Genomic DNA, 25,859 nt, shown 5'->3' with positions numbered 1-25,859 from the left:
ATACACCATCACAGGCGCCCCTGTCTGTGATGCAGCGTTAAGGGTAACCGCAGCCACAGTCTCCGAGCTGAAAGTCGATGCTGCTGCAAACGTCGTCGAACTGTTCGTGCAGATGGTTGTTGTCTTGCAAACGTCCCCTTCTGTTGACTGAGGGATCGACACGTTGCTGCACGATCCGTTAGAGACATGCGGATAAGACGCCTGTCATCTCGACTGCTAGTGATACGAGGCCTTTCGGATCCAGCACGGCGTTCCGTACTACCCTCGTGAACCCACCGATTCCATATTCTGCTACCAGTCATTGGATCTCCACCAACGCGAGCAGCAGTGTCGCGATACGATAAAACGCAATCGCAATAGGCTACAATCCGACCTTTACCAAAGTCGGAAACGTTATGGTTCGCTTTTCTCGTCCTTACAAGAGGCGTCACAACAACTTTTCACCAGACAAGGCCGGTCAACTTCTGTTTGTGCATGAGAAATCGGTTGGAAACTTTCCTCATGTCAGCACGTTGTAGGTGTCGCCACCGGCGCCAGCCTTGTGTGAATGCTCCGAAAAGCTAATCATTTGCATATCACAGCATCTTCTTCCTGTCGGTTGAATGTCACGTCTGTAGCACGTCATCTTCGTGGTGTAGCAATTTTAATGGCCAGTAGTGTTTTGCTTCCCGACACACACGTCTCACCTAATGACGACGATGAGAAAATTCGAGAAATTAGAGCCGAAACAGAGACTTAGCGACAATAATTTTTCCCAAGCGCTATTCGCTAGTGGACTGGGGTTGGAGGATTCGGTGCTAAAAAAGTACCCCCCGTTGCACACCTCTGGGTATGTACATGTAGATGTAGAGGTAGTAGTATTTCCTCGCAGTCCGTCACACGTTTTTCATCTCCCAGCGCACTTCTGTGCAGAGTGAAAGTTCTTTAAATCCTAACCTCTTTCATTTTCGCTCAGACGTCCCACAACATGTTACAAATAATGCGTTCTTATGTTTCAAACCTCCGGATAAGTTTAAGTGAAACGTATGGCATTAAGAGCAGAGATGTTCATACGCGACGCGGGCGTCGACACTGCCTTTCGTTACGTTATGTAATAACTCTACTTTGCTCATGAAAGACGCTAAATCTCTGAAATATAAAAAGCGCGCATTCCGCTATAAGCTGAAGGCGCAGTCAGTACTAAACCCACCCCTAATGGAAAATCCGGGTTTACAGCCATCTCTGCCTGTGTCTGCTGGGAACACGAGTGTGGTAGCACAGTGCGGGAAAGCCGCGGACAGACGCTGCTGGTGTTACGGTAGGAGCTCCGACCTCCGTGTGGCTCTCACTGTCTTTACGATCTCGGCCACGTGCTCTATAGCCTGACACGTGCCTCACAGAGACTACAGTGCGCTTCCACTCCTTGTGGTCTTTCTCTGGCATCGGTCTCTCGTAAAGGTGACGTCTTCCAAATACCTACCAAATACTACGGTTATACCTTTACCGGAAAACACAAATCACTTTCTTCAAAAGCCTTATCAAAAGTGCTACATCAGTCGAGGAACTACTTCTCAATATTTTTACCATTCAGATACTTAGACACGAAGTTGCTCAGATTTTGCAACCAAAAAATGATGAAATCTTCAGCTTTACTTTTGCCTTATTACAGTTTTTTTTCTTAATTTACAGTCGGTTGCATTAGCGTTGTGGATTAACAAAATGGTTCAAATGGCTCAAAGCATTATGGGACAACTTCTGAGGTCATCAGTCTCCTAGACATAGAACTACTTAAACCTAACTAAGGACATCACACACATCCATGCCCGCGGCAGGATTCTAACCTGCGACCATAGCAGGCGCGCGGTACCGAACTGGAGCGTATAGAACCGCTCGGCCACAGCTTCCGGCCTATTGTTGATTATAATGTTTCAGTCTTTACCTTATTGTGCTGTAAGAATACAAAGAAAGAATCACTTTTACGTAGTACACTTGAGTATAATTTCATTTTGTACCCTTGTATGCGAGTCACTAATGATAATGTGAACATTCGTTCGGTATTACGATTTCCAGGAATCGTAAGTAACACAGGACGAATGTTTACATTCGTGCTACCAAAGTTGATTTTAACCTAAAAAGCAAGAGAAAGAAACGACAAAATATAACGTAGCTGCTGCAGTGTTACGTGGCTTTATGCTGAATTACAGACTTACTATTTTATCACTTGATTTGGTTTCACCACGTAACGCCCGCCGTTTACGTCCTTCTTCGTTGCTGAGCGATGTATCACTTTTCGTTCTGACGCCGCAACTCTTCCTTTCCTATATCTTTACTACTTTTTATCTATATAAATGATGAACTATTGGTTTTGCCTTTTAACAACTTTTTAATAACTGTGGAAGTATTACAGGTATCGGTTCCCACCTAATGTGTCACCCGCCTACACGTTTTACATGAACCTTTCAAGACCTGTAATACTTCCACAGTTATTAAAAAGTTGTTAAAAGGCAAAACCGATAGTTCACCATTTATATAGATAAAAAGTAGTAAAGATATAGGAAAGGAAGAGTTGCGGCGTCAGAACGAAAAGTGATACATCGCTCAGCAACGAAGAAGGACGTAAACAGCGGACGTTACGTGGTGAAACCAAATCAAGTGATAAAATAGTAAGTCTGTAATTAAGCATAAAGCCACGTAACACTGCAGCTGCTACATTATATTTTGTCGTTTCTTTCTCTTGCTTTTTAGCTTAAAATCAACTTTGGTAGCACGAATGTTTACAAAGAGAAAGCAGAATATCTCTTCCTTTGACGTTGTCCAACAACGACCTAGGAAGCTGGACGCCCTCACGGCCCAGGCTCTTCCATGGCTCGCGGTAGTTTGCAGCATTCGTTTTACTCCTTACCCACTTGCCGCTACGTCGAACGTTCGTAGTGATCGTTGGGCAATGTCTTCCACGTTATCTGCAACATAAATAAACTTTCTTCCCACAGTATTTCTGAAAACCCAAAAGCAAGCCTAAGGACCATAATAATAATAACTGTTCTTACAATTATTCATATAAGTCTTGGTCGATTTAATGAGGGGTGGGACAGGCCTAAGCTTTGTGACACCACGCAGCATATTGTATCTACCACATAATACGTTTATTGTATGTAAAAAAGGAAAGATGTATTACGGGCCACTGATGATGCTTCCCAAATAAATGAAGCGAAAAGCGTATGGCAACAAACCAACTGCCTTCAGTTGGTAGCACAGACGTTACATACCTGCAAGAACAGGAGTTCTGTTAAGAAATCAGCCACTAACTTCCATGGTGCTAGATGGAGCGTAAAACCCATAAAAGAAGACAGATATTGGTATACGTACAGCAAATAATAAAGGACTTAGGTCGCAAGTGCTAGTCTGAGATGATGAGTTTGGCATGATGAGCTTGGCACATGAGGGAAATTAATGGTAGGGCACATCAAATCGTTCAGAAGATTGGCGACTAAAACGTAAAGCAAACAAAACAAAAAACCTTTGCTGCAAAACCGCAACCAGTGCGTTTGCTGGGGCGGTTAGCTTGTTTGTACCGAAGGCACTTTGATCGGCACAAGATTGCGAGACGGTCGGCCCATTCTTGGTAATGGTATTCAGCAACTGCCGCCGGTCGCTGGTGGCCGAGCGTTTCTAGGCGCTACAGTCTGGAACCGCGCGACTGCTACGGTCGCAGGTTCGAATCCTGCCTCGGGCATGGATGTGTGTGTTGTCCTTAGGTTAGTTAGGTTTAAGTAGTTCTAAGTTCTAGGAGACTTATGACCTCAGCAGCTGTCCCATTGTGCTCAGAGCCATTTGAACCATTCAGCAACTGCCGAGACGTAGCGCCTAGTGTTGCACCAATGTAAGTCGAACAGTAGCGAGCAGACAGCTATAAAAATGAGCAGTGGATATCGCATGGCACATTAAGGCTCTGTTCCGGCAATAGGTGTAAGTAGTTACGGCTGTGGTTGAAATTCTCAACTGTTCAAATACGTATTCTGGAAACTATTAACTTTTGTGAATATGACTACTGTAATTAATTTTTAATGGTTTAATAGGTCTAAGTATTAATGTGAATGACGATGTGAATGTAAAACACTTAATAAGTGCGTATTGTCATGTCTGTTAGCCGAGTATACGATCAACGCGTGAACCGTGGTTCTACATGCTGTCAGGGGAAAGCTGTAAAGTGCTATAGCAGTTAATGAAAACAAGGAACGTTTTAGATAATTCAGATGTTTTCAGACGGAGTAAATTTGTTGAGTGTGGATTTTCTGTTCAGTGAACTGTTCATAAAACCTACTAGGTTACGATTAGTCAGATGCTAAAAACGTGGTATTGAACAGTTTAAGAGAATACATGGACGATAAATAGTTTCGACAGGAAGAGAATAGAAGCTTTCGAAATGTGGTGCTACAGACGAATGCTGAAGATTAGATGGGTAGATCACATAACTAATGAGCAGGTATTGAATAAAATTGGGGCACAACTTGACAAAAAGAAGGGACCGGTTGGTAGGACATGTACTGAGGCATCAAGGGATCACAAATTTAGCATTGGAAGGCAGCGTGGAGGGTAAAAAATCGTAGAGGGAGACCAAGAGATGAATACACTAAGCAGATTCACAAGGATGTAGGTTGTAGTAGGTACTGGGAGATGAATAAACTTGCACAGGATAGGGTAGCATGGAGAGCTGCATCAAACCAGTCTCAGGACTGAAGACCACCACCACCACAACAACAACAACAAGAGACTACAGGATTGGCTGTGATATGTATCAGCCAATCACAGGACTGTAGGTATTTTGTGAGCTTAAGAATTGCTTTGTGGAGTCGAGGACAAATTCAGACCTCAGCCATCATCACGTTCGGACGCCTACATTAGGAGCTCTGAACGGATGTCATAAATTTGCGAGATAATTAGTTGATTTTGATCGTGGAGTGCTGTAAAGGGAACGCGAACGTGTGAGAAAGACGAAAGCGTGATATTGCGGACTATATATTTAAACTGTGACACCTGAATTATCTAAACTCGGCGTGATGAATTGTGCAAATCGCGACTCACATCTGATCTTTCGCAGAGATCGAGTTGTATAGTATCTGGGTGGGCATTCTGTCACAGAGAACCCGTTTTGAAAACCTTTCTGGTAATGGATTTCGTTCGATTCCATAAGCTCGCTGATAGTAGTGACTTTGATTTTCTGTGTGTGTGTGTGTGTGTGTGTGTGTGTGTGTGTGTGTGTGTGTGTATGATTAGAAACTGTAACTTAAGATGACAGTGTTTTTGTATCAAACAAGTAACAATATATCGAAGTTTTCAATCACAAACTAATCCGTTAACGTGATACTAAGAAATAGCGTGATGGAACGTGTAGAGGTGTGTAGTGTGGCTAGTATCCGCTACAGCTTTCTAAGCCAACGAAAATTACTCATTTTCTGCAGGTCAGGCGTGTGGACTGGACTGCCGAAGAAGAAATCATCGCAAGGTGAGTGGGCATTTTTGTAAGACAAATACATAAACCTTGCCTTTGCACTGCCACCTTGATTTCATGACGCAGTCTGTTCAGTATCCGCTTAATACGTGGCCAACGAGTTAACTGCCGGTGACAGAAAACTGCTTTATTCCATGCAGCACGTCTCGAGGGAGCTGACGTCGTCGGTCCTTTCGATATCTTGGGGATGGAGTTGTTACACTACTGGCCATTAAAATTGTTACACCACGAAGATGTGCGACAGACGCGAAATTTAACTGACACGAAGATGCTGTGATATGCAAATGATTATCTATTCTGAGCATTCACACTAGGTTGGCGCCGGTGGCGACACGTACAACGAACTGACATGAGGAAAGTTTCCAACCGATTTCTGATACACAAACAGCAGTTGACCGGCGTTGCGTGGACAAACGTTGTTGTGATGCCTCGTGTAAGGAGGAGAAATGCGTACCATAACGTTTCCGACTTTGATATAGGTCGGATTGTAGCCTATGGCGATTGCAGTTTATCGTACTGCGACATTGCTGCTCGCGTTGGTCGAGATCCAATGACCCGCCGATTTCATACTCTGCTAACAGAATATGAAATCGGTGGGTTCAGGAGAGTCATACGAAACGCCTTGTTTGATTCCAACGGCCTCGTATCACTAACAGTCGAGATGACAGGCATCTTATCCGCATGGCAGTAACGAATCGTGCAGCCACGTGTCGATCCCTGAGTCAACAGTTGAGGACGTTTGCAAGACAACTACCATCTGCACGAACAGTTCGACGACGTTTGCAGCACGGAGACCATGGCTGCGGTTACCCTTGACGCTGCATCAGAGACAGGAGCGCATGCGATGGCGTACTTAACGACAGACCTGGGTGCACGAATGGCAAAACTTCATTTTTTCGGATAAATCCAGCTTGTGTTTACAGCTTCATGATGGTCGCATCCGTGTTTGGCGTCATCACGGTGAACGCATATTGGAAGCGTGTATCCGTCATCGGCGTACTGGCGTATCACCCGGCGTGATGGTATGGGGTGCCATTTGTTACCCGTCACGGTCAACTCTTGTTCGCATAGATGGCACATTGAACAGTGGACTTTACATTTCAGATCTGTTACGACCCGTGGCTCTACCCTCCATTCGATCCCTGCGAAACCCTGCATTTCAGCAGGATAATGCACGACCGCATGTTGCAGGTCCTGTACGGGCGTTCGTGGATACAGAAAATGTTCGACTGCTGCCCTGGCCAGCACATTCTCCAGATCTCTCACCAATTGAAAACGTCTGGTCAATGGTGGGCGAGAAACTGGCTCGTCACAATACGCCAGTCACTATTCTTGATGAATTGTGGTAGGCCTATCGTGTTGAAGCTGCATGGGCAGCTAGCTGTACCTGTACACGCCACCCAAGCTCTGTTTGACTCAATTCTCAGGCGTATCAAGGCCGTTATTACGGTCTTGGGTGGTTGTCCTTGGTACTGATTTCTCAGCATCTATTCACCCAAATTGCCTGAAAATGTAATCTTATGTCAGTTCTAGTATAGAATATTTGCCCAATAAATACCCGTTTATTGTCTGCATTCGATCTTGCTGTAGCAATTTTAATGGCCAGTAGTGTAGTTTTGCAGCCCCAGGACGTGCTTGAAAATGGAGCAGCTCGCGTGAACGCTTACTTTTCTTTTCGTGTTTGTTCATTATGTCACAAGAATCTGCAGCTGGAAATGCCGTGTGCCTAGGGCCTCCCACTGGGTAGACCGTTCGCAGGGTTCAAGTCTTTCGGTTTGACAACACTTCGGCGCCTTGCGCATCGATGGGGATGAAATGATGATGATTAGGACAACACAACACCCAGTCCCTCAGCAGAGAAAATCTGCCACCCAGCCGGGAATCAAACCCGGACCCTTAGGATTTACATTCTGTCGCGCGGACCACTCAGCTACCTGGGACGGAAGTAATAGGTTACGTCACACAGAAACGACAACACTTAACGAATTACGGTATGCCGATACCGCGAGAGAAGTGATAGTGCAAAACTGAATATTATTTTCGTTTCCATCCAAAATTCATCATGCGACAAAATGTACTTTCTTTTATTCTCTGAACCAATCACTAGTTCGTGTATCTTAGTGATCAGTCATTGTTTGCTGTAGTGAAGAACCTGTATTGAGTAACTGAAAGATTGACTCTGTATTGGGTGATGAAAGATTTTACGTTATCAGTCACTTCTATCAATGTCTGCTTTTGAGTGTGGAGTAAACAGAAATGACTTTCAAACCCTGTGTGGGATATGTTCACACAACAGGTGTCTCTTGAGAATTTGCAGCTTCTTCGAGAAACTGTGCGGAAGGTTACGAACCGTTCACCGGCTTTAGGTAAGATTAAAACTTCCCGTCAGGTTATCATTTTTTTGTATGTGGTTGACCTGCCTCTATTAATCTGTAGAGTCTCTCAGAAGTCTGTTACAAATGCAACTGATTTACAACAAGGTCGTAACAAAATTGTTACCAGCTTGACTGTTCTTCCTTAATTTCTGTTATCAAAATGAGAATCTAACGAACGCATTTGCATTATTTTACAGGCAGGAGGTATAAAATCGAGTAGCACGTCTTCGCCGCAGAAAAAGGCGCCTTTTAGTCTGTTTTCTGTCTGTCAGTATCATTTTATCATGTAAAAGTACAGCACAGCACCCACCGTGGTTCAACAACAAAGTTAGGAAACTACCGCGAAAGCAAAGAGAGCTTCAGTGCAAATTTATACGCAGCCAAAACCTCTCAGGCAAACAGAAGCTAAACGATACCAAAGTAAGCGTAAGGAGGGCTATGCGTGAAGCGTTCATTTAATTCGAAAGTAAAATTTTATGTACCGACTTGACAATAAATCCTAGGAAGTTCTGTTCTTACATTAAATCAGTAAGTGGATCGTAACAGCATATCCAGACACTCTGCGATGATAATTGCACTGAAACAGAGGATGACACGCGTAAAGCTGAAATACTAAACACTTTTTTCCAAAGCTGTTTCATAGAGGAAGGCCGCACTGCAGTTCCCTCTCTAAATCCTCGCACAACCGAAAAAATGGCTGACATCGAAATAAGTGTTCAAGGAATAGAAAGCACCTGAAATCACTCAACACAGGAAAGTCCACTGGTCCTGACAGGATACCAATTCGATTGTACACAGAGTACGCGAGAGAACTTGCCCCTCTTCAAAAAGCCGTGTACCGCAAGTCTCCAGAAGAACGGAAGGTTCCAAATGATTGGAAAAGAGCACTGGTAGTTCCAGTTTTCAAGAAGAGTCGTCGAGCAGATGCGCAAAACTATAGGCCTATATCTCTGACACCGATGTGTTGCAGAATTTTAGAACATGTTTTTTGGTCGCGTCTCGTGTCATTTCTCGAAACTCAGAATCTGCTCTGTAGGAATCAACATGGATTCCGGAAACAGCGATCGTGTGAGACCCAACTCGCTTAATTTGTTCATGAGACCCAGAAAATATTAGGTACATGCCATTTTCCTTGACTTCCAGAAGACGTTCGATACAATTCCGCACTGTTGCCTGATAAACAAAGGAAGAGCCTACGGAATATCAGACCAGCTGTGTGGTTGGATTGAAGAGTTTTTACCAAACAGAACACAGCATGTTTTTCTCAATGTAGAGACGTCTACAGACGTTATACTAACCTCTGGTGTGTCACAGGGGACTGTTATGGGACCATTGCTTTTCACAATATACACTCCTGGAAATGGAAAAAAGAACACATTGACACCAGTGTGTCAGACCCACCATACTTGCTCCGGACACTGCGAGAGGGCTGTACAAGCAATGATCACACGCACGGCACAGCAGACACACCAGGAACCGCGGTGTTGGCCGTCGAATGGCGCTAGCTGCGCAGCATTTGTGCACCGCCTCCGTCAGTGTCAGCCTGTTTGCCGTGGCATACGGAGATCCATCGCAGTCTTTAACACTGGTAGCATGCCGCGACAGCGTGGCCGTGAACCGTATGTGCAGTTGACGGACTTTGAGCGAGGGCGTATAGTGGGCATGCGGGAGGCCGGGTGGACGTACCGCCGAATTGCTCAACACGTGGGGCGTGAGGTCTCCACAGTACATCGATGTTGTCGCCAGTGGTCGGCGGAAGGTGCACGTGCCCGTCGACCTGGGACCGGACCGCAGCGACGCAGGGATGCATGCCAAGACCGTAGGATCCTACGCAGTGCCGTAGGGGACCCCACCGCCACTTCCCAGCAAATTAGGGATACAGTTGCTCCTGGGGTATCGGCGAGGACCATTCGCAACCGTCTCCATGAAGCTGGGCTACGATCCCGCACACCGTTAGGCCGTCTTCCGTTCACGCCCCAAAATCGTGCAGCCCGCCTCCAGTGGTGTCGCGACAGGCGTGAATGGAGGGACGAATGGAGACGTGTCGTCTTCAGCGATAAGAGTCGCTTCTGCCTTGGTGCCAATGATGGTCGTATGCGTGTTTGGCGCCGTGCAGGTGAGCGCCACAATCAGGACTGCATACGACCGAGGCACACAGGGCCAACACCCGGCATCATGGTGTGGGGAGCGATCTCCTACACTGGCCGTACACCTCTGGTGATCGTCGAGGGGACACTGAATAGTGCACGGTACATCCAAACCGTCATCGAACCCATCGTTCTACCATTCCTAGACCGGAAAGGGAACTTACTGTTCCAACAGGACAAAGCACGTCCGCATGTATCCCGTGCCACCCAACGTGCTCTAGAAGGTGTAAGTCAACTACCCTGGCCAGCAAGATCTCCGGATCTGTCCCCCATTGAGCATGTTTGGGACTGGATGAAGCGTCGTCTCACGCGGTCTGCACGTCCAGCACGAACGCTGGTCCAACTGAGGCGCCAGGTGAAAATGGCATGGCAAGCCGTTCCACAGGACTATATCCAGCATCTCTACGATCGTCTCCATGGGAGAATAGCTGCCTGCATTGCTGCGAAAGGTGGATATACACTGTACTAGTGCCGACATTGTGCATGCTTTGTTGCCTGTGTGTATGTGCCTGTGGTTCTGTCAGTGTGATCATGTGATGTATCTGACCCCAGGAATGTGTCAATAAAGTTTCCCCTTCCTGGGACATTGAATTCACGGTGTTCTTATTTCAATTTCCAGGAGTGTATGTATAAATGACCTAACAGATAGCGTCGGAAGTTCGATGCGGCTTTTCGCGGATGATGCTGTAGTATACAGACAAGTTGCAGTATTAGAAAATTGCAGCAAAATGCAGGAAGATCTGAAGCGGATAGGCACTTGGTGCAGGAAGTGGCAAGTGACCCTTAACACAGACAAATGTAATGTATTGCGAATACATAGAAAGAAGGATCCTTTATCGTATGATTATATGATAGCGGAACAAACACTGGTAGCAGTTACTTTTGTAAAATATCTGGGAGTATGCGTGCGGAACGATTTGAAGTGGACTGATCATATACAATTAATTGTTGGTAAGGCGGGTGCCATGTTGAGATTCATTGGGAGAGTCCTTAGAAAATGTAGTTCATCATTAAAGGTGGCTTACAAAACACTCGTTCGACCTATACTTGAGTGTCACTCGTCAGTGTGGGATCCGTACCAAATCGGGTTGACGGAGAAGATGAAGAAGATCCAAAGAAGAGCGGCGTGTTTCGTCACAGGGTTATTTGGAAAGCGTGACAGCGTTAAGGCGATATTTAGCAAACTCAAGTGGTAGACTCTGCAAGAGAGGCGCTCTGCATCGCGGTGTAGCTTGCTGTCCAGGTTTCGAGAGAGTGCGTTTTTGGATTAGGTATCGAATATATTGCGTCCCCTTACTTATCCCGAATGTAAAATTAGAGAGATTCGAGCGCGCACGGAGGCTTTCCGGCAGTCGTTCTTCCCGCGAACCATACGCGACTGGAAGAGGAACAGGAAAGGGAGGCAATGACAGTGGCACGTAAGGTGCCCTCCGCCACACACCGTTTGGTGGCTTGCGGGGTATAAATGTAGATATAGATTTTGGTTGGAGGCGACCAGCTATTTTTAATAAAATATATATGGCGAACGTGGAACGTAGTGTGTTGCAAATTTTGAGTGCTTAACGTAAGCCCCCCCTCTTAAGCCGGCTTTACTTGCTTCCTCATATTCGCTGCCTGGACGAGAGCCGTCAGCCGTCTACCGCCAAAGTACAGTGATCCGACACCGCACCCTGGCAGTACAACGCAGCAGCATCAGACCCTTGTGTGTGCTCCCTTTTAGCAATCACTTCTGGCGTAACGGAGCGGGTAGCGTGAGTGGAAACATTCACAGGAAAATTCGCCACGCAAAGAAAACAACGACTGTGGTACACAACGTCAGAAAATTCGTCGCACGAGCTGGGCATTTACGAAGTACGTACTGTTGAGGTTGATTGGCTTACATATCTGCCACGTGACGCACATAGCTATTTGAATATACGTTGAGTAACATATTGGTTTTCAGAAAAACCCATTCAGTATCTTATATGTCGAAACAGCTTAACTTTGAAGTTAAAATTCAAACTAGGGTCAGCCGGCCGTTGTGGCCGTGCGGTGCTAGGCACTTAAGTCTGGAACGCGTTACCGCTACGGTCGCAGGTTCGAATCCTGCTTCGGGCATGGATGTGTATAATGCCCTTAGGTTAGTTAGGTTTAAGTATTTCTAAGTTATAGGGGACTGATGACTGCAGATGTTAAGTCCCATGGTGCTCAGAGCCATTTGAATCATTTAGCCAAACTAGGATTATTTCGTAACAAAATTTGCACCTAGATAACTTGACAACCACTGAATGAGAGTGGAAGATTGTACATTGTCAGTTGCTTCCATTAATGTATGGTTTTGCGTGCAGATGAGGTAGCTAATTGCGCATGTTAATTTTATCTTGTCCTACAGAACTCACAACAAATACATATTGAAAAAAGCACAACTATTCTAATAATTTGTTTCTGTTTTTTGAAGTTAAACTCTTTCAACATTTTGTTCTGAGTCCCTAATCGTTTTTCGGCGTACTTTATTTCAATGTACTTTACTAAGCTAATTTATGTAGAGGTCGGTTTATTGTGCATCCAGCTGAAGAATGTAATTGATTTTAATTTAATTTATCCTGTAAGGTGCAGGAATGAAATTAAGGCTAACTGGAATAGTTTTTATTTCCACAAGGTATATTTTTTAGGAGATAAGAACCTTCAACATCGCAGCGCGTCAGCAAACGTTGGTTAATATAGTAAAAAAAAAAAAAAACTAAAAAGCCGCCTAGATTGCAAAAGAAGCACCTAGTGTTGTTAACCCAGGTTTAGGCGTAGATAACTATACCTTCTTCAGAACAACAATAAAACCCACAAGTGCCTATGAAGACCTTTGTCAATGATTAGATGAACACCATAGCTATACATTTATAAACGAAAAAGAAAAGGAAAACACAAACAGTACGTTTGTACAAAGTCAAAACCCCTACTTAACATAATGGTGTACGCTCCACCTCACACTGGCCTATGTTAGGTGAGTCATGACCCGCCATAAACTGCATTTTATGACGGCTCATGGCCCATCGACAGATCCGGTGAACGTGCGGGCCATGGATCGGTGCTTCCACGACCAATCCACCGGTCATGAAATATTCTATTCAATACCGCTTTAACCACACGCGAGCTATGTGCTGAACATCTATCATGTTGGAAGTACATCGCCATTCTGTCGTGCAGTGAAAGAAACATCTTGTAGTAACATCGGTAGAACACTACGTAGGAAATCAGCACACATTGCACCATTTTTATTGCCATCGATAAAATGGGGGCCAATTATCCTTCCTCCCATAATGCCGCACCATACATTAACTCGCCAAGATAGTTGATGTTCCATTTGTTGCAGCCATCGTGGATTTTCAATTGCCCAGTAATGCATATTATGCCGGTTTAAGTTACCGCTGCTGGTGAATGACGCTTTGTCGCTTAATAGAACGCTTGCAAAAAATCTGTCATCGTCCCGTAATTTCTCTTGCACCCAGCGGCAGACTGCACAACACGTTCAAAGTCGTCGCCATGCGACTCCTGGTGCACAGAAATATGGTACGAGTACAATCGATGTAGTATTCTCAACACCGACGTTTTTGAGATTCCCGATTCTGGCGCAATTTGTCTGCTACTGATGTATGGATTAGCCACGACAGCAGCTAAAACACCTACTTGGGCATCATTATTTGTTGCAGGTCATGGTTGGCGTTTCACATGTGGCTGAACACTTCCTGTTTCCTTAAATAACGTACCTATCCGGCGAACGGTCCGGACTCTTGGATGATGTCATCCAGGATACCGAGCAGCATACATAGCACACTCCCGTTGGGCAATTTGATCACAATAGCCATACATCAACACTATATCGACCTATTCCAGAATCTTTAAACGGTCTATTTTAACACGGATAATGTATTACGAAGCAAAACCCGTCCGCACTGGCGGAATTTTACGTGACACCACATACTTATACGTTTGTGACTATTACAGCGCCATCTATCACAAAGGGAAAAAAAAGGTCCAACTAAAACATTCATATTTCTTTACGCACTACACGAATATATAATAAAAATGGGGTTCCTATTTTAAAAAACTCAGTTTCACCTATGGTAGCGCCATCTGGTTTCCCCCTCTCAAGCCAGAACAGTTTCGTTCTTTGTAGTTTTTTCGTTTCACATTTATTTCGTGAGATATTTGGCCTGGTCACTCTCAGTGGACCACCCTGTATAGAGTGAAATACCTTTTTGAAATCTACAGAGGACCACATGGTCTCTGTGCTTTTCATTGATTGGTACCTAAGGATTGTCTCTAAAGTGAGTTTCTTTTCAGCACATGATCAACCCGTTCTGAAGCCTGTGTGGTAAGCTCTGTCTTGTTTTCCAGTTGGAACTGTGTCCTGTCTGCAACGTCCTGTGACAGAATTTTGTATGGACGGACAGTAAACAACTCTCTTTGTAACTGTTAACACCGGTATCATCCTCTATCTTTTGCAGAAGGTGCGTAACACCGTACATTCTGTCTTCTGGTATTACGTTAGCCTCTCAAACATTTTGTATGACACTTGCTTGACAGTATTCGGCCCAATTACCTTTATGAGTTCAGCTTCGACGCCATCTTCTCCCGCTGTTCTACGCTTTTTCAGCTACATGACTTGTCTCTTCAGCTCCAGTTCGTCCAGTGCTTTTAATTTCTTATCATTTCTTTTGATTCCACTGCTGCTTAGGAATCTCTCAGCCATTCGGGACAAATCAGTAGTTCCGTGCAGTGTCTACCAGCTCTGTTTGTTGTGCAGTGCAAATTCTCCAACCTTTTTTCTGAAACACAGATTTATAATGTGAATGTTTTCTTCCTGTCCAATGACCTACCGAGAAAAACTGTTCCGCCAGCGGACGAGAGCTATTTGCAGTTCGTCTCCCCTCTATGTTAATTTTCCGATGACACAGAGAGAAGCTGGAAATTTGACGTCACCTCCTAGCAAACTCGAATGAAAAAAAAAAAAAAAAAAAAAAAAAAAAAAAAAAAAAAAAAAACAGTGTAATGCTATAGAGAGAAGAAAGTATGGTACAAGCGAGACACTACATGTTTACGTCACCAACTCTTTTGCCTCGATGACTGAGTATTTGAGACTTTTAGAGATTATTCTATTGTTTGGCTTGTGTCCTCTGCTCCTTCCCCAAAAATCTGCTGATGAAATATATTTTCTCAGTTCTGTCCTCACTGGCGCCACTAGTTGATTGAGCCCATTACGAAACCATTATTAGACAAGCGAAAGGAGGCGTACCTGAAGTTCGCGTCTCACCGTGACGCATACACAGCCTACTCCACTGGAGGGCCAAGCAACTCCTATTGACGTCGAGTGTCCCCTCTACGTGTGGATCACAGTCCGAGCTCGGAAAGACGGAGAGAGGATGACACACTGCGTTCACTGGGACAAAACGCAGTTGTGGCTTGAAGCCAAAAGGCTAAAATCACCTCTTAGATTATTATTCTCTTAAATCGAGTGACAAGAACTGCCTTTGACTTGCCTGTCTCGTAAGATGAATCTACAATAGGAAGCTGGGATAAGCGACGTACTTGTAATGCTTCTACAGTTACTGTTGGTTTCTCGCTGTCTTGCCCACCCCTCACATTAGAAGGTGACAAAAATATTCAGCAGAGGTGAGCATTGACTTTTAATGTAACGCCACAGCCAGGAATTTGGAGGGTTTCAAAAGATGACTGCTGGATTGAATGGGTGTAATTGCAGAAGTATGCAAATGGGTTAATTTAATTGGACTTTCTTGATTTAGCTTTCTTGCGGAAGCCTGGAAACAGCGATTGAGCTCAACGTTCATGGCTGGCATTTAGGACTACTCAGGCGGCATGCCGTTGGTTTTTTGTGTGGGCTTTCACAACAGGCGCTAGTGCGGTAGGTATTCGCTCAAGGGATGCGTTCTTTCAAATACCAGACTGAAACGCCCCTAAGAAAAATTGTACAAGACTGTGCTTAAGCTGACACACAATATTTTTACCGCAACGCAATCTGACTTTCAAAAATCTCTACAAAAAAATGGCCCTGACTAACATTAACCTATACGTTTCACAAATCGCTTACCTCACAAAAATCTTGGTTACTCGAACTACTGCGAGCGCCACTACTGCCAGCTAAATAAAAGATTCAAACTACTGAAGGCACTAACTACTGACAGGCATAGTTAAAAAATGAAAGATTTTGATAGAGAACAAACAATGTATTTACCTTAATGGTCATAATATATATTGCACTTCATGACATCCAGTCTTACAAATTACAAAACTCCGCCATCTCTCTCCCCACATCCACCACTGCTGGCGGCTCACCTCCAACTGCGCAACGCTACGCGCCGCTAACAGCCAGCTTCCGCTGCCCAACACTACAATGGCAGACAACAATGCAAACCAGCCACAGACTGCACACAGCACAGATAGCGATTTTCATACAGAGTGCTACGTGGCGCTACCAATAAGAAAACCTAAACAGCCTACTTACATAGCCCCCATGCTCCCCACAAAAAATTTTACAAATTGTTTTGGGCAGTGGCCAATACAGATTTGAAAAAAATTTTCATAATTACTGTAAGAAATATATCAAATGCACACACTTATTAATACAATGCGAAAATATTTTGTTGAGCCCAACCTACATAGGTAGGAATGATCATCAAAATAAAATAAGAGAAATCTGAGCTCGAACAGAAAGGTTTAGGTGTTCGTTTTTCCCGCTCGCTGTTCGGGAGTGGAATAGTAGAGAGATAGTATGATTGTGGTTCGATGAACCCTCTGCCAAGCACTTAAATGTGAATTGCAGAGTAGTCATGTAGATGTAGATGTAGATGGTCAAAAGCTAAAATGTTCTCACTGTCCCATAAAGACAGTCATGATCATTCATCACAGTAAAATTACACTGTTTTTTTTCCTTCAATGTCTGAGTAGTAAAAGAGAATGCACACGGAAGTAGTGGATTTCTAAGCAGTCTTGAATAAGTAGTGTTCTCCTTCCAATGGGAAGACAGTGCTGACACTTGACATGCAGACAGGTAATGGACCACAACAGAACAAACCCACAGCAGAGTCTTTCGAAGTTGAAGACTATTGTTAGGTAGGTCATCACAGAGCACACCCACTGTAGTCCTGGTAGAGATTAGGGTATTGGTGGGCCACTAGAGCTGCAGACCCACTGCAGTCCTTGTAGAAATAATGGTATTGGTGGGCCATCGAAGGTACAGACCCACTTCAGTCCTTGTAGAGATGGCCAGCAGCCATCTGTTACGACTGTGCAGGTGTACAATCACCATCGAAGGGTCTTGTGGACAATATAGCAAGTCCATAAACCACCACTTGTGCACTCACAATTTTTTTTGGAAATGTCCTTAGAATGAGCAATGCTGTTAACCAGTCCCTTGCTGAATTATTAACACACGTACAAACATTAACAGTCCCTACTTCTCATATATTGTCCATATACTATGACCAACAGAAACGTGTGCAGTGAAATGTAACTTACAAATTACTTCATTTGATCAACTGGTGTCAATTACAATTTTATAACATAAGAATACAATAACAAAGGTACAAAATACATCATTAAAGAACAAAACAATACAGATAACATTTGTAGTAATAGGGGCTTTACAAAAGAATCGAAATAACAAATGCATCAGTGTTACATGAATTTGACATAAGTACATACATAAAAGATCAGAATAACTTTTGAAACCTCAACTTCACACATGAGCATTCTAACAAAACAGAATAAATAATGTGTAAACATCTTTACAAAGTAGATAACATGTTATTAATGCAAATTATATTTGAGGATAACAGTACTCCTCACCATAGTGAATGTAGCTTAGTGTTAGAAGAGAAGAAATTCTATGAAACAGTACACAGAGACAGGAAGAAAATAAATAAACAAGGGTACACAAACACATAGTGGGATAACACAAAAGGAAAGGACAGGGTTTGTTTTCAGGCTAACATTTGGTACTACAGTCCATCCCAAAACTTCATTCCATAGATCGTTCCTCCTATTTCAACATTTGCTCCAGCCAAAAACAAAATCCTATCCAAGCATGCTTTCTGTATTCTGTTGACATCCTCTTTCAAAAATAGTTTTTCTCCACTGTACACTACTTTTTTGGCCAAACCATTTTCTTATAGCTTCTCAATGCACATCTTCCAATTCATCATAGTTAGTTTCTTATATAGTCTACCCCCTCTAAAGCTAATTTAAACCTACTGAGCTCAGATGCTAAACTAAGGGACGACTCAATGCAGCAGCACAAAACAATTAACACAAACAGCAATGACAAAAAAATGCAAACTGGCAGAAAAAAGGCAGCAATATAGGACTTAGCAATTGCAACATTACTACTAATATGAAGCAATGAGCAGCAACAAGAAAAATAAATCAGTAGTAAAACTGGCTTAACAGAGTAATACAAAGTGAAATTCAGTAACACTATGCCTGGCAAACAGAAGCTGCAAATGCAATAACTTATATCTAAACATGACAAACATCAAGCAGAAAAATAGTACACTAAAGGCAACAGTGCACATAAGGGAGGTGTCTATTTACATCTTAATGTCTATATAATTAAAGTGGTGCACCACAAAAGCTAATTCTACAATAAAAATTACCAAGTAGTTGAAAAGAAAATTAAGTGTGCAGTGACTGTTATTAATCCCTTCTTATTGTTATTTCCTTTCGAAGTGCTCCTTTTTCGAAGAACGTGGATCATAAAATGATAATTTAATAGATCTGTTGACAGAAAGTGTTCACATTAGCAAATGCATTTAATTTTATTTTATAAAACCAATGCTGCAACACAGCTGGAAACCAGATATCAAATGATATAAGCAACTATGAAAGGCAAGGCATAAAAATATCATTCAATAGTCATGTGACATTTCATAAGTTAGTACAAATTCTCTCAGCTCTCGTAGAAAGACGCTTGTCATTATCAGGTGTGCAGATGTAAATAAGTATCTTTTCCAAGTAATGAGCGTGTCGTTTTTGCGGTGCTTTCTACAAACGAATATCAATAGCGAGGGTAATGGCCTCCTTTTTTTTCATGTGCCTCTGAAAGGCACACACTAATGGCTTGTTTCCAGATGGCCGCCGGGCAGCTGGGTGCTCACGACGCATTACGTGCACGTGGTCACTTAACTTTCTTAACGAAATATTTACGACACCAGTTTCCGCTACAGTGGCAGTCTCATATAAAAATATTTTCACAGGTTGAGAATTTGCGTTATAAATGTGTAGAAAATAAAATCCTATAAATATAACAGTGTCCAAAAAACTTTCGTCGGCATTGTAATACATTCACGCATTTACATACATTTCATAACTCTTAAAGTACGATTCTTGGTTTCCAACAACCTTTTTCACAAACCAAGGTCCCTAACCACTACTAATTATTCCTTACCTTATTCGACGATATTTCTTCAATATTTCATCATAACAGATACGTAGCATAATCAAATAACTCATATAGCAACAGCTTATTGATCATAAACATACCACAACAGCATCATACACATAGTCATCGTAATAATATCATAACACCTCAGTCAACTCTCAAAATCGTCGTAGCTTCCTCCAATAATTTTAAAACCTAAAAAAAAGTCTCTGCTCATGTCAAAAGTGTCATCTGCATCAAACGTACTTTAAAAATCATGATCCCATACCAAATACGTCATTCAAAGCTCTCATAGTACCTCAATGGATCCGAAAAAATATGAACATTTCAAAAAGTACAGACTAAATACAATTACATATGTCTGAAGTTATCCAACTGTGTAATTAGGTAAACATCTGTCACTGATGTAGTACAATAAATATTTATCTCTCTCAGTTAAATGATCAGATAGCTGTGTAATTAACGTGTTAGAGAAATATGGTACCGATGTGTAAAGTTGTATAAGCAAATGCCATATTAGCTAGGACTCCTTGTGCTTGCCATACACATGGTACACAAAGTAAGCGTGTACCCCCCTGAGGATAAATGTAATTATATCCTCAGGTGTTACAGATTACGGCAATGGAATGAAATGTATCACCGAAAACCTTTATATCATTGTAGTTCAAATATCTTTAAAAATAAATGTTTTAAGTACAAAATTAATCACTCAAATATGTGTACTGTAGCGCTAAACTGTGCGTCTTGTTGTAAGATAATCTCTCTGGAAGTGTCGTAGTTATCGTCCTCTGAAAGCGAAGTTCTGCAGAAGTCAATGTACTTACCTCATGATAAACAAAAGTGAAATGCTTTGCGTACAGATATCGTAGTTACTACCCTTATTGCTGTGATGAAGTAAGTACTGTACTGTAACGTATTGTTGTGCTACAGAAAAGGCTGTCTCATTGTAGCTATACCACAAAGTTACTACTAAAACATGTTTTACTTTCCAGAATAATACAGAAAAACTGTGCAGATATAAAACAGATACAGTGCAAAAGCAACATTGTAAATTGTCACTCATTAGTAGCGTCGTGATAAAATCGTGTAGCTGTCACATAAACTAACCACTGAGTCATCTGGTATCTCACAGAAAGTACTTTAAATCCAGAATTTATTTTCAAGTAAACCAAAATGTTGCATTAAAATCTCATTAGCAATACTGGTAAATGTTCTAAGTATGTGAGCCTTATAGTCGTTACGTAATCGTGCAACTAACAACCAAGAATGTACACATGCAATAACACAGTGATGTCTGTTCACTATAACAATGCATTCGTAATTTCTGTTTAAATAAGTTCACTTGGTTCTTGACTGGATATGTAACTTCTAACATGGTTGCATGTTAACAGATTCTAAGTCTGACAAATTGTACTAGTAGCGTGAAGTGAAAAATTTTATGGCAAAGACAAAGTTAAAAAGCAAATTATCTTTCAATAAACGGTTTTACATGTGAAATGTGGTGTAAACCTTTACTCTTCCTAGTACACAGAGTTTCAACTTCAAGGCAACTATCATGTGGTATACGTCGGATTCTGTAAGGTCCATTGTAAACTAGAAAGAATTTGTGACTCAAGTGTTTCTTCTTATGTGACAATGAATGAGCTTTAATGAGAACTTTCTGACCAATATATAATTTCTTTGCATTTGCTTTACCGTGTAATTTTCTCCTTTTGTCTGCAACAGAATTTATATTTTTAATAGCCAAATCAATCATGTGTTTGTGTCGAAGTTTACGTGTATTCGGAAAAGGTACAAGCTCTCTGATTCTGTTCGGTGGTTCTTTATTCTTCAGTACAAGAACAGGTGGTAAAGCAGTGGAGTCATGAGGCATTTCATTAAGCACGTTTTGAAATAAGTGTAAATATCTGTCCCAATGCTGATGCTTTCTGTGACAATAAAGTCTGCAAAGCTTATTGATTTCTTAATCCGTTCAGAGGGGTTACAATGTGGTGAGTACAATGAAATAAAAACAGATTTGATTTTCTGGTTACAAAGCATGCGTGACCAAACAGCAGATGTGAATTGCGGTCCGTTATCTGAAATTACTTTACTAACGTGTCCAAATTCAAGTAAGAAATTTTTAACAAAGGCGTTGGATATAGACCGTCCAGTGGCTTTATGTAACGGAGTGAAAGAAACAAATCTTTAAGTAAGTTCAACAGCGACTAGAACGTACGAAAATCCATTAGATGTTCTAACAAGCGGTCCCAAGAGATCAACAGCAGCAAATTCTTTTATTTTAGAAGGAATGATACGAAACAATGGAGCACGATGCGAGACAGTAGTTGGTTTCGCCTTTTGACAAAGTTGACAAATAGACAAGACTCTTCGAATTCTCTTTTCCATATTGTTAAAATAACAAGTCGTTCGAAGAATATGATAACATTTTCGTGGACCAAAATGTGCATAGCTGAAATGAATGTACCAAATGAGCTTATTAACGAAATCGTCTGGAATGCAAAATACCCATAGCTTGTCATCAACAGTGCAGCGTTTGAACAGTATGTTGTTCCTAACCAGATAATAATGCCGAATCTGTGTGTGTGTCTTTTCATGCCATTTACTTTTGATGTCATTCCAGATCGGATCTTTATCTTGTTTATGAGCAATGTCCTTTAAAGATGTGGTGATCAAGTTTTCAAAGGCGATTTTCTGAATGTAAAGAATACTGAAATTTTTCTCGAGGTTGCTTTCTGTGTTACTTTTCTCGAGCCCAGCCGGTGCGCGTGACAGTGCGTCCGCAACAATGTTCTCCTTGCCGGGAATGTAGGCTATTGTGAAGTGAAATTCTTGCAGAAACAATGCCCAACGTTTTAAGCTGTCATGATTTAATTTTGAAGACATAAGAAATTGTAATGCACGATGGTCACTGTATACTTTTACGTGCTTACCATTAACAAAGAAACGGAATTTGTTAAATGCCCAAACGATAGCTAAAGCTTCTAATTCAGTAACGGAATAATTTTTTTCAGATTTTGTTAGCACTCGGCTAGCAAAAGCAATGGTTTTCTGAACAGTAATGTCATTTTCTGTGGCTTCTTGAAACAAATGGGCACCAAGACCGACTTTAGAAGAATCTGTGCTAAGGCAAAAATCTTGTGAGAGATCTGGATGAGCTAGTATTGGCACGTTAAGTAGCGATTCTTTCAAAGAATTGAATTCCAACTGTGCTTGTTCGTCCCAGTTCCAAATAGTATTTTTCCCAGTGAGAGAACAAAGCTTTGGTGTAACTAGACTTCGCATATTCAGAAAACGACGGTAAAAATTTATGAGGCCTAGAAAACTGCGGACTTGTTTTTTTGTGGATGGAACTGGAATGGCTCTGATTGCTTCTAACTTTTAAGGATCCGGCTGAATGCCTTCAGAAGAAATAATATGTCCCAAAAACTTCACCTTTGTCCTACTGTATTCAGACTTTTCCATGTTAACTGTAATTCCAAATTCTGCGAAAATAAGTAACACGCTGTTGAGGATGCGATTATGTTGTTCCCATGAGGCTTCTGCTATCAGAATATCGTCCACATATAAGGTGATGTGACGTTTTAAGAACTCAGGTAATATGGAATTTAACCCACGAATGAATGCTGCCGAAGAAATGTTTTCTACATTCTGGATGATCTTTGATCTGATAAAAGCTGGATCTGAGATCAATGAAAGACAACACTTTTACACCATTAAAATTTTAAAGTAGTTCTTCCAACGTTTGCGGCCTGTCTGTTTCAGGAATAATGATAGTATTGATTTGTTGCGAATCTAAGACAAGCCTGATCGATCCATTTTTCTTCTCAACAACATGTAATGCATTGTTGTATGAGCTTACTGCAGGCTCAATAATGCCCTCGTCAAGCATAGATTGTATTTCTGTTCTAACACGGTCCCTATAATGTGCTGGAATTGCGTATGGTCTAACACAAAATTTAGTATGCTCACGAACACGAAATTGGTACTGAAATCCCTTGATTGTTCCTGTATTGTGTGTAAAAACTGTAGAATGTGCTTGTAAAACCTCAAAAAGGTCCTGCCTATCAGTGTCATTACAATTCTCAATTGTTTTAATTTTATTCTGAATTAACTCATTAGTTTTAAATATGCCTTCGATATCATCTCTGTCAGTACTTGCAGAGAGATTGTTAGTGTCTAGTTCTGTAGAAAATTCCGAATTGTTGTCTAACAGAAGGTAAAGCCGATTAATTTCCTCGTCATTGTTTGAGAGCCAATCTTCAAATTTCAAAGCTATTGACTTACCTTCTTTCTCTAAACTTATTTCAGCATCGTGAAAGTTTAAGATTGCTTTGTATTCATTCAAAATGTCTACTCCCAGTACAATTTCCGTCGACAGAAAGTTCATAGAGAAGCTATGGCTTTGACAAAAGAATTCTAAGTTGGTTTGTTGACGTACATCTACACTTTTTCCAACGACTACACCTTGTAATTTAATCTTACGTAACGGAAGCGTGGGGCAATCGTTCGATTTGTTGCATTTGCTAAAAGCTGTTTCACTAATTACTGAAATGGGACTGCCTGAGTCAAGTACTGCCATACATTTTACGTCATTTACAGTAACGTGAATTACAGGATATGCAATGTTGTTATGTTTTACGTCGTGTTCCTGGAGTAAGATGTCCCTAATGTCTTCCATTTTTACGTAATTACTAGCTACGGCAGCTGAGTCGTCAGTTTCATGCGTACGTTTTGTGGCTGCCAGCGGTATGAGTCATTGCCTATTGTGTCTTTGTTGGCGCGGGTCGTTAATGGGATTTGGAGACCTAACTTCTACAAATTCACCTTATCGAGAGGGCCCTGCTCTGTTTGAATCCCGCCAGTTCTGCTGCAATTCAGTTCTATCGTTACGATCATATCGTGTGTCGTCATGTCGTTAGATTCCATAGTTTCTTTCTTGTCGGTCACGTGGTGGAGAATTTCTCCCTGAATCGTAACTGCGCGCTGAACCGTTGCGTCTTAAGTTATTCTGTCTCCCTTGATAATAATTATTTTGGTTCCATATTGTCTGTTTCTCTAATTGTCTCTGTGATTGTCATTACTACGGAAATGCGATCTTTCTCTGTAACTATTATTACTCCGCCAGTGGTTGTCATATGGGTGGTGTCTGTTTTGGTCACGATTTGCGTTGTAAGAATAGACTTATCGTGTCCAGTTATTGTTTCTGTAGTCACGGAATTGTGACGGATGTGAACTGTAGTGATTGTTTTCCTGTTTTCGCATCCCGCGACTGTCTGTGTCAATTTCTAATTCTTGTAAGAGTCCCTGAAAAGCTTCAATGTCGTCTTTGCAACGCCCTGCCAAAATAATATTCCTTAAATGTTCAGGCAATTTCATTAGGCAAATGCGGATGAGTTCTGAAGGGCTTAATGGGTTTGAAAGATACCGATTCTTATGTAACATGTCTTCAAAATATTTCACAAGACTGGAAAATTCAGATTGTTCGAAATGTTTCATCACAATGATGCTATGTTTTACTCGGTCTTGTGTAGCCTGAGACCAATATGCAGAGAGGAAGGCATGATAAAATTCTCCTTCACTGTGACAATCGTGAATGACCGATCGCATTCTTACAGCTGGTTCATTCTCCAAGTAGCCACACACAAATTCTAATCTGTGCTCTAATGACCACTATGGAGGAAAACAATGAGAGAACTGATGGAGCTACGCTTGTGGACGAATGTCGGTGCCAGAATTCTTAAATGTTTTGAATTTACGTGCAGTAATGAACAGCTTATCGTCAAAATCATCGTGTCGGCGAGTAGCATATCGGTCATTGTTACGTCGTGTCGGCGGTTCCATCTCAAAATTCGGTGCACCTTGCCAATTTCTTTCATGATTTCCGAAATGCACTGTGTCATTATTTTGTGGCCTTTCCGTATTTCTAAGTTCCTCTTCCCGTGTTGGAGCACCAGTGTCCTCTGAAATATGTAATTTTTGTATTACCTGCGTCAACTGATCTTGTACTTCCCGGATTTCTCTTTTGTATTGCGTATTAATTTGATTCTGCTTTTGTTTGAATTTCTTAATTTGTTCATACTCTTCTGTGTCAGTGATGGCTACAGGTCTTGTGTCATTCAGATCATTATCTACCTTTGCAGATAAATCAGTGAACTGATCCGAAAGTTCGGCTACTTTCTCCAATAGTGAACACATTTCCTCAGTGTGTTTTTCTGAACCAAGTTTCAGAGTGTCCATTTGTGTTTAAATCGAATCTACTGTGTTCTTTAAGTTTTCCTGAGTTCTTGCAAGTTGCGTAACCGAATCGGTGGATGCAACTGAGTCCATTTTAGCCTGCAAGGTGTGATTTTCACGAACAATGGTTTGCAATTCTTTTATGGCTGCTTCGTGATTATGTAATGCGTTCTCATGATGCG

The sequence above is a fragment of the Schistocerca gregaria genome, chromosome 2, assembly GCF_023897955.1.
Source record: "Schistocerca gregaria isolate iqSchGreg1 chromosome 2, iqSchGreg1.2, whole genome shotgun sequence".
Lineage (NCBI taxonomy): Eukaryota > Metazoa > Arthropoda > Insecta > Orthoptera > Acrididae > Schistocerca > Schistocerca gregaria.
The sequence above is the reverse complement of the archived record's forward strand: the minus strand, read 5'-3'. Positions refer to the sequence as shown.